Here is a 13250-nt window from a genome sequence, read left to right on the forward strand (position 1 = left end):
GCCTGTTTAAGCTTTAGCAATGTCTTGCCGTACCCTTCAGTATTACCTTTACCAACCTGTTTAAACCTGTCAATGATTAGAGGTCCTTCTTTGCCAAAAAAGAAACCAAGCATCACTTTTCCAGCCTTCTGGCTAGAATTTGCTTTTTTTGGACTAGAGGATTCAGGATGCAACCACTCCACGCTCATCAGTTTGGAGGCAGGGTCAAAATAGTAACACCAAGTCTCATCACGTGACAACCTTGGCAATAAAATCTGTTCCTTGCTCCATGTATGGAAACAGATGGGTCAAGCAAACACCCATTCTTCTCAACTTCTGATTCTCTGACAGGTGCTTGGACACTCACTGTGCACAAACTTTGCCATAACCAAGCTTGTTGTGGATTATGTGGTGCACAGTTCCTTTGCTTATCAACAGTGCAGCAGCACATTCACATATGGTGATCAGACGTTTTTGATTAATGAGATCCTCCAAATCCAAAATTGTGGCAGGGCTGGTGACAATGTGCCAGACCGTGGCAAGACCTTTATGCTTTTGCACCCTGCCTCATAATGCTGACACCACTGATATATGGTACACAGTACAGCAAAGACATTGCTCTCCATACACTGCAATACATTTCTGAAGCAAACTCTCCATCTGTGCGAAGAAATTGGATAAGATCTCTTTGGGCTAATCCTGATGAATCCATTATTTATCTACTGTAACTGTGTAAAACAACTTTCTAGGAATTAAGAAACTAAGGTGAAGCTACACTAAACATGCTCCGCTGGGAAAAACGCCAAGCCCTCTATTGGCAAACACATTAACCCACTGCGATTAGATACAACGCTTATACAGCAAAGTCTCCTTTGCATTTTAGCACACCTTATATAATAACCTGAACATCTCTTAGAATTGCGTAATATAAAAACATTGTATTATCACAATAGGGTTATCAGGTATATGGGTTAGTAAGCCAAAACTTTTTGTGATCTGTTGTTTGATCTTTTTTCCCCCCACTGCTATTTATAAATTGCACCTAAACTCATATCATGCACTGTTTTATAAATACGTGTAGTGGGTAAGTAACCTAAAAAATATTTGTTCTACAGTGGTTGTTGAAGGTTCAGTACTGTATTTTCATCTAACTGTATATGTAATAGTAACTTTGATGTTAAATTATACCCCTTTTACACCAAAATCCCTGGTCTTTGAACACAGGAGTTTCCAGGGTCAGACTTAGCTTCATACCCCATTTACACAGCACTTTGATCCAGGTCAGACCTGGGTCTGCGCCATTTACCCTGAACTTTGTTCAGCCTTGCTTTTCCTTGTGTATGTCATTTATTCCCCTTTTACACAAAAATCCCAGATCTGACCCTGTATTTGGAACATGGTTCCATGCCAGGTTGGATCTGGGATTTGCTCCGTTTACACTGGAGCGCCACTCTGGGGCCCCCAGCCTCTGTGCCCCTCCCCCCGAGGTGAATGGATGCCACATACAGGCATTCATTCACCTCCTCCCTGCCTCCACTGCTGTCTGCACAGTACAGCAGACAGCAGCAGAGGCTGTGTGCGCCACCTGCCCAACCTCCATACTGACCGCAGGACGCTGCAGTCCGGAGGTTGGGCATCCCCATTTCTGTAAATGGGAGCTAGGTCAGATGACCCAGTCTACCCATTTACACTGCCCACTACCCAGTTCCTGCTTGTGTTCCACCCTGGTCAGGACCTGAATAGAAGTCCTGTATATAATGGACATGGGTTGACCCCTTTTACACCACCGCTGACCAGGGTCCACGAGGCAAAAACCCAGGTTTTTGCGGCAGTGTAAAAGGGGTATTAAATACAGAAGGCACCACTATACATGTGTAACATGTACATGTAATGCCCATAGTGCCACGTATGCATAATTCAGTAGCACCCATAATGCATAATGCCTGGAATAGTGCTGTTTTTGCATAATGCCCAGGGTAGCACTGCATGTGCATAATGCCCAGAGTAGCACCACATACACATAAATCTTAGAGTAGCGTCCAATACACATAATGCCCGGAGTAGTGCCACTTTTGCATAATTCTAAAATTAGCACCCAATACACTTAATGCCCAGAATAGTGCTGTTTTCGCATAATTCCCAGAGTAGCTCTGCATACATATAAGTAGTAGTTCTCCAGTCTCTAGGTGCCTGCAGCAGCCACTACTTGTTCCACTCTGCCCAGTGTGACAACAGAAATGGGTCCCCCACAGTAGGCAGCCAAATCGCTCTATGGCAGCAGGCAGAGGTACACTGAGGGAAGCATACTTGGGGGAAGCTGCCGCCTAACTGTCCATGTAGTGCACTGAGCCTACTGCCAGTGCTGCTGCCCATCATATGTATTGAGAGGCACAGGCTGCGGCAGCCAGCAACAGTGTCAGAGGGGACTGAGGAGAGAGCGATGGATGTCCCAACCCTATCTGGGACCATTTACACTGCCCACTACCCAGGTCCTGCCCATGTTCCACCCTGGTCAGGACCTGGGTAAGAGTCCTGTGTTAATGGACATGGGTTGACCCCTTTTTGCACCACTAATAAGCAGCTGGGGATGTCCGGTAAAGCAAAAGGTGGTGGTTTATGAGCAACTTCAGGTACATTTGCCTGGCAGCCGTTGCCTGTTGATGGACCACCGGTGATGTAATCGGCAGGGTGCCGGGGTTCATGAGCAGCCGGTGTTCCCGAACAGCTCCAGCCATACCCGCTTGACTGCTGCCACCTGTTGATGGACAGCCAGTGATGTAATCTGCAGGGAGCGAGTGGTCCATCTCCTACATGGATCGCAAGTAGATGGCTGAGGTAAATGCTTTTTGTGTGGTGTTATTTCATCTTTTATGCTTTCATGTGGTGCCATTTTCCTGTGCTTGCGACTAGTTTGCCTGTGGTTTGCGACAAAGTATTTCATACTGCTAGCAGCTTCACCTCCCAGGTATTGGCTCAGGAGATCTTAGTAAGTGTATTTTCCCAGTCAGGCCCATATTAGTAAGCTTCACCTTTTTACCTGTGTCTTTGAAGATCACTGGTTCCTTGTCCCTGCTTAAGACCTGGTTGCACCAGAGTTGGGGTGGACCTAATTCACCCCTTCAAATGTGGTGATTATAGGAGAAGTCCTAGTTATAGCATGTACCAGTCATCTTTCAGGGGAGGCCAACAGAGGTAGAGTAGGGTGTGCTATGGCCCTTCTAAACAGTGGTCATGGCTGTGGGGTAACACCCAAAAACCATAACAGTTAGTTTTAAGAATAGCACAATACCTTTTTTAAAGGGTTGAAAAAAAACTTTCTGGCATCCCAGCACTTGTTATCAGTCCGGCATTGGTGGCACAGCACATTAATGGGAAATGGGGCAGGTAAGGCTGTGTAAGAGAATGCTGACGTTAATATAAGAGAGGGCTGGTATTAAGGGCTTTCATCTCTGGAGCAGCTGGAGACATTCTCTGCTGCAATTTTTATCTTTTCATCTTTTAAAACTAAAAGCCCATGCTTCCTTTTCAAGATTTGTTTTTATTGTCATTAACTTGAAGCACCAGTCAAAAAAATTGTATTCTCCACTATTTTTATTGATTGCTTAGTTTGACCAAAAACCAAACAGTTTTGAACTGCTGTGTTTTTGATGTGTTTTGCAGTCTTTACTAACAGCAACTAACTTTTGGTCAGTATTCTAGTTCAATATCTAAAACTATTTCTATATTGCTATTCCTCTCCTAATAGAAAGAAATACTACATGCTACATTTCAAAATCAATTTTTAATTGTAATATTTTCTGAAATTAATCAATTTCTTAGTTCATTTCCCAATGATAAAGTAAGAAATTTGCACAAATGAAAGCATCAATTTGCTTATCTCTTTTGTAGAAATAAATAATATTCTACATAATGCAATCTATGACACTATTGCAGAACAATATGAAGAGGCAGGAGAAGGCAATAAATATAGCTGTGAAACTTTTTAACAAGATTTTTTATTTTGTTCATTGTGAAATAAGAAGGAACATTGTACAAAGTGTTTATGTAGCGTGTAATAAAATACAGGCTCAGAAGAAACATTTGTGTTCATTGATTTGGTTAACTGTTCAGCTCTGTTAAGTGTTGAAAGTTTTTATGTAGTAATTAAGTAGGATGCAACAAATGTTAGGCTATCATTTGCCATTAACTACAGCTCGGTATATAAAAATAGCTATAATTATAATTAATATATAGCTGAGTAGAACAAATGCTAAAGCTAACAATAAAGTTAATTGTTGAGCAGTCTTTCTGGAATTGTTGAATATTACAGCATCTTCTATTGATTTTGACAGTGCTTTTAGACATTTATTTAAAGGTTTATAAATACAGTCAGAAAAAAAGAAGAGTCCTTTTTAGTTTAACTTTTTATGAGCATATGCCAGACTTGTTTGAAATATCTTCAAATCCCTTGATAAGATAATATCTTAATAGCATAAAATACTAAGGAACATGAGTACATGATACTCATCAATAGAAGATAAAATGTTACAATTAGAAAAGATAAATATTTTATAATATAAAAATAGAAATTACATTTTTTTATATATTTTTCTAAATCAGTTTGTAAGCAATATTTTTGTTTAGCAATAATACATTTAAAACTACATTGACCCACCTCAGCACTTGAACATTTTAGGCCAAATGTAATAGTGTACGGAGTTTATTTACTAAGATGGGAGTTATATGTCAGATAAGATGTTGACATGGGCGACCAATCAGCTCTTATCTAATCTAATACTAGTAAGCCAGCTCAAAGCAAAATGCTTTGAAAGCTAGTAGATGTAATTTCACTTGCTGCCAACAGATGGCAGTGTAAGCCCGTTCGAAATAAATGCTTCCAAAGCTAGTAGATGTAGTTTCACTTGCTGCCAACAGATGGCAGTGTTTCAGAGACACACAGACACTAGACATATATACAGTATAGATGATCTTCTAGAAGGTACTAAATAAGTAGTTGGTTCTGATTGGTTGCCCATAGCAACATCCAATCTGAAATATAACTCTCTTCTTAGTATCTTTGTCCATATGAGTCTTGTAAATGTGAGTTTAGTGTTAAACTTGCTCATTTTTAGAACTTGCCGAATGTAATAGGGTGGAAGGACACGTTTCTCATACTCTCGCAACTCGCACTGTACATTTTGCATCCAGATGTTTTTCCGTTTATACATACATACATACATACATACATACATACATATAACCCAATGTAATAGGGTGCAAGTTGTAAACTTTACCAAAAACTCAAAAAACAAAAAGCTGGTTCAATTGTATGTGACACTTACAAAATGTCCCTTACTCGGCTAGGGTTCAGTCATTCATATGATTAAAAAGATACTATGACATTTACAGGATTTAAAAACACAATCTTAAACTCTTCATGGTTACTGCCACCTAAGTTTTTTTTTATCAAAAATGTATGTATATGTTAAATGCATTTCTTTTTTCCTATTGAAGCTACAGTATATATTTGACATTGATGATTTTATTACATTTATAAAAATATGTTTACAGCAACACAGTTAAAAACACAATTTTTAAAATATTTATGTCTAACATTAAATTATCTCAAAGAGGTTAAACAAAAGTAATACTTGACACTGAATTAGGCTGATACAGTTAAAAAAGGAGAGATTTTTCTGTTTACTAAGTAGGATGCCTTGGGGATACTTGATGGTCCATGTCCCTTATATGGGTCCTGGTAATTACATCAGGGGCATGATCTGCTTCCTGTTTCTCCACAAGGCTTGTATAGCGGACTGGAGCTGTATGGCCAACCCCATTCCTGCATCACTTGCGGTGTTTCTCTACCACATTGGCATTGAGAAATCTCTTCACATCCCTTAAGTGCTTCTTGATATTCATGAGATATCGCCAGCAGGAGCTAAACATGGTGACAGCATCCAGCACTGTCTTCCACATCACCATCTTCCTGGATGCTGGTGTTTGTGCCTGAGCATAGTTCACATCAGTGGTGTAAGTTCATACCAGGTGCCCGGAGGTGACAAAGATTGTAGTGCCCCCCCTACACACACACACTATACATACATGGTAAGTGATCCTCAGATCAACAGACCGTACCTGCCACCCCCAAATACCACAGCTAAAATCAGTTACCCCCATACACTAACATACCTCCCAACATTATTAGCATGCACGCGTTGATGTCCAGCACCTGGATTTTGGGGGCTTGGTCTAGCAACCAGGAGGTGTAACCTCAAAATTTCCTCACTGCTGTGAAGACATGTTTTCACCCCTGAGGGGGCAAGGCCAGCACTCTTTGAGCTGCTGGCCATGCCCCCAGCTCCTCTGTCTCCAGAAATAGATGCTATGCACATCCGCACAGCATCTATTAACCACTAACATCGGGAAAGTAGGAAGTAGCTGAAACTCGGATCTCTGTAACACACCAGCACACATCCTCCCCCCAGTCCCTGTCAGCATGTGTGCAACTGTGTACACAATATACATAAAATCACACATATATAGTCACACACATGAATACATACACCTATGCATACATTCACTCATATATACATAGTCAAACACCAGTATGCATATATATACAGTCACACACCTATTCACAGATAGTCACACCCATGCACATATACAATACAATAGTTACACAGATAAATACATAGAGGGACATAGAGTGCACCTTGTCACACTCACCATTCATCCTGAGGTCCTGCCGTTTGGCCCCTCCCCCTTTTCGGACTGTCCAGCTCCTCCAGAGCCTGTTGACTGCTTCATAAAAACTTTGGAAAGGCTGGTGACTGGTGAGGGGTGTCAGGGGCTGAGAATACTAGCCCCATCTTCATCTGGCTGCCGGGTGCACAGACAACACTACAGGGAAGAAACTGAAAGTATAGTTTACTTTCAGTTTCGTCCCTGCAGTGAGTGCACACAGGACCCGGCTGCCGCAGCAGCAGTGACAGGAAACGGTGCTTTGATCTGGCTCCTTCTCTCCTGCTGTGACTGAGCCTGAGGTGCGTTGCCACTCAAAGCAGAAGCCGAAGGACAGGGGATGCCTGGTTATGGCTCCTCTGTGCCCCCCCTAGTGGCTAATGCCCGGCGGCAAATGTCTCCATTGCCTCCGGGAGTTACGCCACTGGTTCACATCATAAGTGAATCAAACATTATGCCCTGTCAATGTCTTGCCAGGTGCATGTGCAGCTGGATTCTATTCCTCCTGGCTCTCCTCACTGTTCTCGGTGTCACCTGTGCTTGGATTACATCATCCTCTTTCTGTCTCTCGTCCCCCATGCACGGTTTGAAAAACATGGTTCAAACACAGAGCACCAAAACTTTCAAGCACAGAATAGCCAACTTCTAATCTCCTTCCAAATCTACTTCCCAAACATATCAATGAACAAAATAGGGCATATATAGGGTGTGTGATTTACAACTGTTGCAACATTTAGAGGCTAATGTGTGACTTTCTATTAAACTGTCCAATTCTCATTTTCAAACTCACATTACGGTTGGTCAACAAAAAGTCTCAAACTTCCTGGTGTGTATTTCTGAGAGAAGTCACATACGAGCTACATTTGTTACTGAAAACTTGGGCTCTAATACTTTTGCTGAGTTGTGCAACAAACTCACAATTTCAAAGGTGTGAGTTGATCCTGTACTCCTATCTTGGACCCTATTACAGCATTGAAGTGGGTGTGCAATACAGCCTAGTAGGTGCATAGCAGTGGGTACATTTATCATTTAAGGACATTTGTGCTAATTGTTGGACATCAAGACTGTTCCCTAAAATCAGGATTGTCCTATTGAAATTATAATGGTTTGGAGGTTTGCAGTGGTGTCTAAAATGTTGAGTTGTATGTCTGAACAAGCTTACATTTCACATGTATCCATTCTTTAACATTATTTAATATCACAGACTAATCATTTTCCAGGGAAAGTGCACCCACCAATAAAACCAAATGATAAAAGAGTAGAGAATCAAGAATTCTCAGAGATGTTGATAATGCTTAGGACACTTTATTCGCTAGATTACCAAGGTGTTACAAATCAATATACAAATGACCAGATGTTAAAAGGCAAATAAATCATATATTTTTGTATCCAGAGGGAAAAGTACTGTAGATATAGTTGATTGGATATGCACAATAATACCGCCAGGAAGTTACAGTACACAGTGATTATTCTAATTAAATAGTTTTATAGAATAACAGTATGTAAAAATTGTGCCTGAAGTACATTACCTCAATATGAGGAATAACAAAACACACTTGAAATTGTATCCAGATAAGTAGCTATAATCATTCTGTGCAATAGCAGCTTGTAATATTGATCAGAGATATAATACTCAACATTACAGTCAGAGACCATAAGGGAAAAAGATACTAATCAGTACATTTGAAATCTTGCTGGTTTTGTGGTTCAAAACTGTGGATAAACCACAGTTTATGACTGAAAATAACATCAAATGACAATGTTTTTACTATTAGAAGAAAAAAATCCAGTTTTACACAATGTCTAACAAAGAGGTGCTGTAGCAATTACATACACTACACATATGTAATGCGACCAGGTGAAGTGAAGGATTCTGGTAGTGGAATCAACTAGTGTGACAGTTATGGTCAATGGGAGCTAAAAAGTGCTGCTTAAACTTAATACCCTCTGATATAGGGCATAATTCAGACCTGATCGCTGGACAAATTTGTTCTTAAAATGGGCAAAACCATGTGCACTGCAGGTGGGGAAAAATGCAACATGTGCAGAGAGAGTTAGATTTGGTTTGGATGGTTTCAAACTAAAATCAAAGTTGCAGTGGGAAAAATAAGCAGCCAGTAATTTCCCTGCTCTAAAAAAAATAACCCACCAAAATTTAACTCTCTCTACACATATTACATTTTCCCTCCTACACATGATTTTGTCCATCTTGAGAAAAATTTGGCCTGTGAACAGATCTGATTTAAGCCCTTAGTACCTAAGTTATGATAAACCAGGTAGTGGGATGACATCATAATGCTACTGGTTTCGATTACTTAGCACATCTGGCCCTAGATTTCTTCTATTTTTTTCTGTAGTGGTAGGTAGATACCTATAATAATTGTACCCATTGGCTGCCGGACAACTTTCAGCCTGGGGAGGCACACACAGGCAAGTGGCCTTGCTCTTTCTACAAGCACATGAAATGTAAAATGGGCATCAAAATGTGGAAGGCATTGTTGGCTTAACTTTGGTATGGAGCAGCAACAGGTGGGGGGGAGGAATGACTGAGCTCGTCACAAACCCAATTGAAGCGGTGCCTGGGATTGATATCCAAGACCAATTCAAATTATTTCTGGTCAATGTAATAGACAATACCAGTTGCCATTCATAAAATATTTGGACAAACAGAAGCAAATCTTGACCACATATATGAGCCTAAAGTCCCATATCTAGATGTGTACACTCAATATCATTAATGATGCGCACTCCTGCACATTGTTAATGATGTTTGACTTCTGCTGAATTTGCAAGTCAATTTAGCAACATAGCCAAATGTCCCGCTCATTGCAGGGCTGTTCACGGGAGCGCATTCTCGGTGACAGTCGCCCCGTATGCATAGGGATTTGGCCGTTCAGCTTCTAGCTAGAATCACCCCGTGTGTACAGGGCGTATCCTTTCTTGAATTGCAGCACCCTAGAGCAGGGATGGCCAAACCAGTCCTTGAGTCTAGGATTTGCCAACACACACATTTGACACACACACATACTGTACAAACACATTTACAGGTAATAAAGAAAACAGCAACCTCCCCACACACATATATACATGCTACACTTACACATATTTTACACACAAAAAATGCAGATAAACTTAAACACACAGACACACAATAAAGAAGAAAACAGCACCCTACCCCCTTCCAAATAAACAATGACAAAAGTATTTTTCCACAATACACTCACAGACACACACATTAAATAAAGAAAATAACAGCAACCCCATAACAGCATACTGTATGCTACAGTTACACATATATTTTAACATACATACATACATACATACATACATACATACATACATACAGACAGACAGACAGACAGACAGACAGACATAGTACACACACCCACACACAATAAAGATGAAACCTATAGCAGATATCTCCATCCATGTCCCTTCTTCCCTCCAAAGCACTCACAAGTCCAGTTTAGCTCCTGTAATGGGTGCAGAGAAGTGGTTGAGGTCAGGACACAGGAGGGGAGGTGCCACCCTGTATGGGAGTGCAGCTCATAGGTGGCTAGTCCCAGGGGAGGGGCTGGCCAAAACAATCCCAGACGGCAGTTGTATAGGCTTGTGGCTGAACTATGCCTCTGACCCGACTGCTCCAGCCCGGAACTGATGTCAGTGCTCCCCGAGTAGCCAGGAGCACGTTGCACTGCCTCCTGGCCACAAGTATACACAAGCTCAGCACTCCTGCTGCGTTCCCAAATTGTTACATTCTACTGGACTGGGGGACAACTGGCACCATGTCCCACTGCCCACCCTGCCACTGATTGTAACAAGGGTATTTGTTTGTTGCGCAAATAACAGCAGCTGGCACTGGGGTAGTCACTCCCCTTGTAATAGTATACACAAGAAAAAAAGTAGGGTGTGCCAGCACTGGCTGAATAAATACAAGATGGTTCAGATAAAATCAATAATATATTTTAATAAAAGACTATTTATAATATATATACATATATATATATGTCACAATGATTGATAGAGCATATGCCTGAAAAGTTCAAGCTCCATTTGCTGCATAAAAATATAAAGTCACACCATTCCAACTGTGAATTTGATTAGAATATAATTACGACTCCATAGTGATAGGTAGTTGTTAGGGTCTGGAACTGCTTTCAAAGTTTGTGCTGTATAGCTCTAACAGAACCCTTGGATTGCTTAGTAATTGCAAGAGCATTGGACTCCTTGAAATTGGATCCACTGTGTCATCTGGTTAATTAGGGGCAATAGCATGATGTCCCAAATGCAGTGTCCAGTTTATACCACAGGATGGAATCACAGCTGTTGTGCCAATGGAGAATGGTGCAATCAGTTGGAGACGTGGGTATATGCTCTTCCTGGATATTCTGGCTTCCTCAGGAGCAAGTATATGCCACTGATTGTACCGAATAAATAAGTTAACTCACTATCTAATTAAATGAGCAATTATCTTAAATCTGATTTTAAATTATCAACCCAGGACCCAGATTATACACTTAATCAGGATGTAGTAGTGAAAAACCACTGTCTATTAATTTAGCATGTTTCACCCAACAATGGCACTTACTCTACATGGCCACTTTTGTCTGATTTGCTCATCTTCATAGGCACCTTTCCAGAATTTATCTTCATAAGCTGCCCATACACGTACCAATTACCCGGTACTTTTTGTGCTAATATAGCATCGTTGTGCATATGTTGTGCATGGGATGCGATGCTATTTTAGCACAAAAAGTACCGGGTAATTGGTACGTGTATGGGCAGCTTAACATCAGACACGTGACAATGGGCCTTAATCTGGTTCACTCTCAGAGGCAAATTCCTTCTCAAATGGACAAATCCATGTGCACTGCAGGTGGGATAGATATAACATGTGCAGATAGAATTAGATTATTTATTTATTTATTTATTAACAGTTTTTTATCTAGCGCATACATATTCCGCAGTGCTTAGATTTTTTGTTTTAGTTATTTTGTTTCTGTTCAGGGAAAATACTGACTGCTTTATTTCTACACTGCAATATAGATCTCACTTTGAAGAAAAACCCCACATGTAATTCTATCTGCACATGTTACATCTGCCCCACCTGCACTGCACATGGTTTTGTCCATTTGAGAAAGAATTTGCCTCTGAGAGTGAGCCAGAATAAGGCCCAATATATTCAGTCACTCAGTGAACAGTCATCACACTCCTATGCCTTATAAATATATATTTCGTCCTATTGTTTGCTGCTAAGTGTTCACATTTACTGTATAGTACTGACCATGCTTGTTTTCTGATGTCACATTAATTCCCCCTACCCTGATAACAATTTTAACTCTTCCTTTGCCACTATGTCCTTCTCTTACAGCAGATGTATGCTATTGTGGTACCACACATTTGTTATGGACATTGATAAAGATGACAAATACAGGCCCAATATTTCTATAAAGAAAAGATGGGGAATGGGGGAGATGATGATGTTGGCAACAGTGATGGGGATATTGGTGGGGGTGGAGATTCTGGAAGGAGAAAATAAGATGAGTTTGGTTTATCCATGTTATGCTTCAGAGAGTGCCCAGACATCCAGGAGGAAATAGCAGCTGGATACCCAAGAGGGAGATATAGTTAGATTTTGTCAGCATAAAGGTGGGATTGAAGGCAAAAAGCACACCCAAGAAAAGAGGTATACATTTAGAAGAGAAGGGACCTGGGACATTACCCTGGGGGACCATGACAGGTGAGGATGGTAGGGGGTAAGGTGGAGCTGGAGGCAGACACTGAGAAGGAGTGGTTAGAGAGGTAAGAGGTGAACCAGCCCAGAACAGTGCTAGAGAGGCCAATAGTCTGGAGCATGTGGAGGAGGAGAGAATGATTGGAAGTGTCAAAGTTTAATGCTAAAAAAAGCAAAATCATGCAACGGGATCTCAAAATTGAAATCCAATGGCTAAATATAGTTTAAGTGGCACTGTATTGGAAACTATTGAGGAGCAAATGGATCTAGGAGTCAATATTTCACATGACTTAAAGGTACTGTAGGTAAGCAAAGTAACAAAGCAATGAGGAAGGCAATTCAGATGCTTGGTTGCATAGATAGAGGAATCAGCAGCAGAAAGAAATAAGTAATACCACTGTATACATCGGTCATTGGTATGTCCTCATCTATAATACTGTGTCCAGTTATGGAGGCCATGGGGGGAATTTACTAAGATGGGCATTTCACAAGGATGTTGCTACTATGGGTAACCAATCAGATACTATCTATTATCTTCTAGAAGGTACTAAATAAATAAAAAGTAGATTCTGAATAGTTGCTACTGTATTAGTGACATACCATGTGAAATAAAACTCCCATCTTAGTAAATTCCCCCATATGTAAATGCATTAGAGACAGTATGAAGAAGATCAACTAAAATGATACATGGCCTAATTCAGGAAAGACAAAAGCTATTTCAATATGTATAGAAAAAAGAGAGAATGAATTACTGCGCTCAGTTCAGTGTTGCTCTGATTTTTAGGCGCTGCTGAGTCTTAAGGGTTTCCCAGAC

This window comes from Crinia signifera, chromosome 4 (genome assembly GCF_055691185.1).
Source record: "Crinia signifera chromosome 4, ASM5569118v1, whole genome shotgun sequence".
Classification (NCBI taxonomy): domain Eukaryota; kingdom Metazoa; phylum Chordata; class Amphibia; order Anura; family Myobatrachidae; genus Crinia; species Crinia signifera.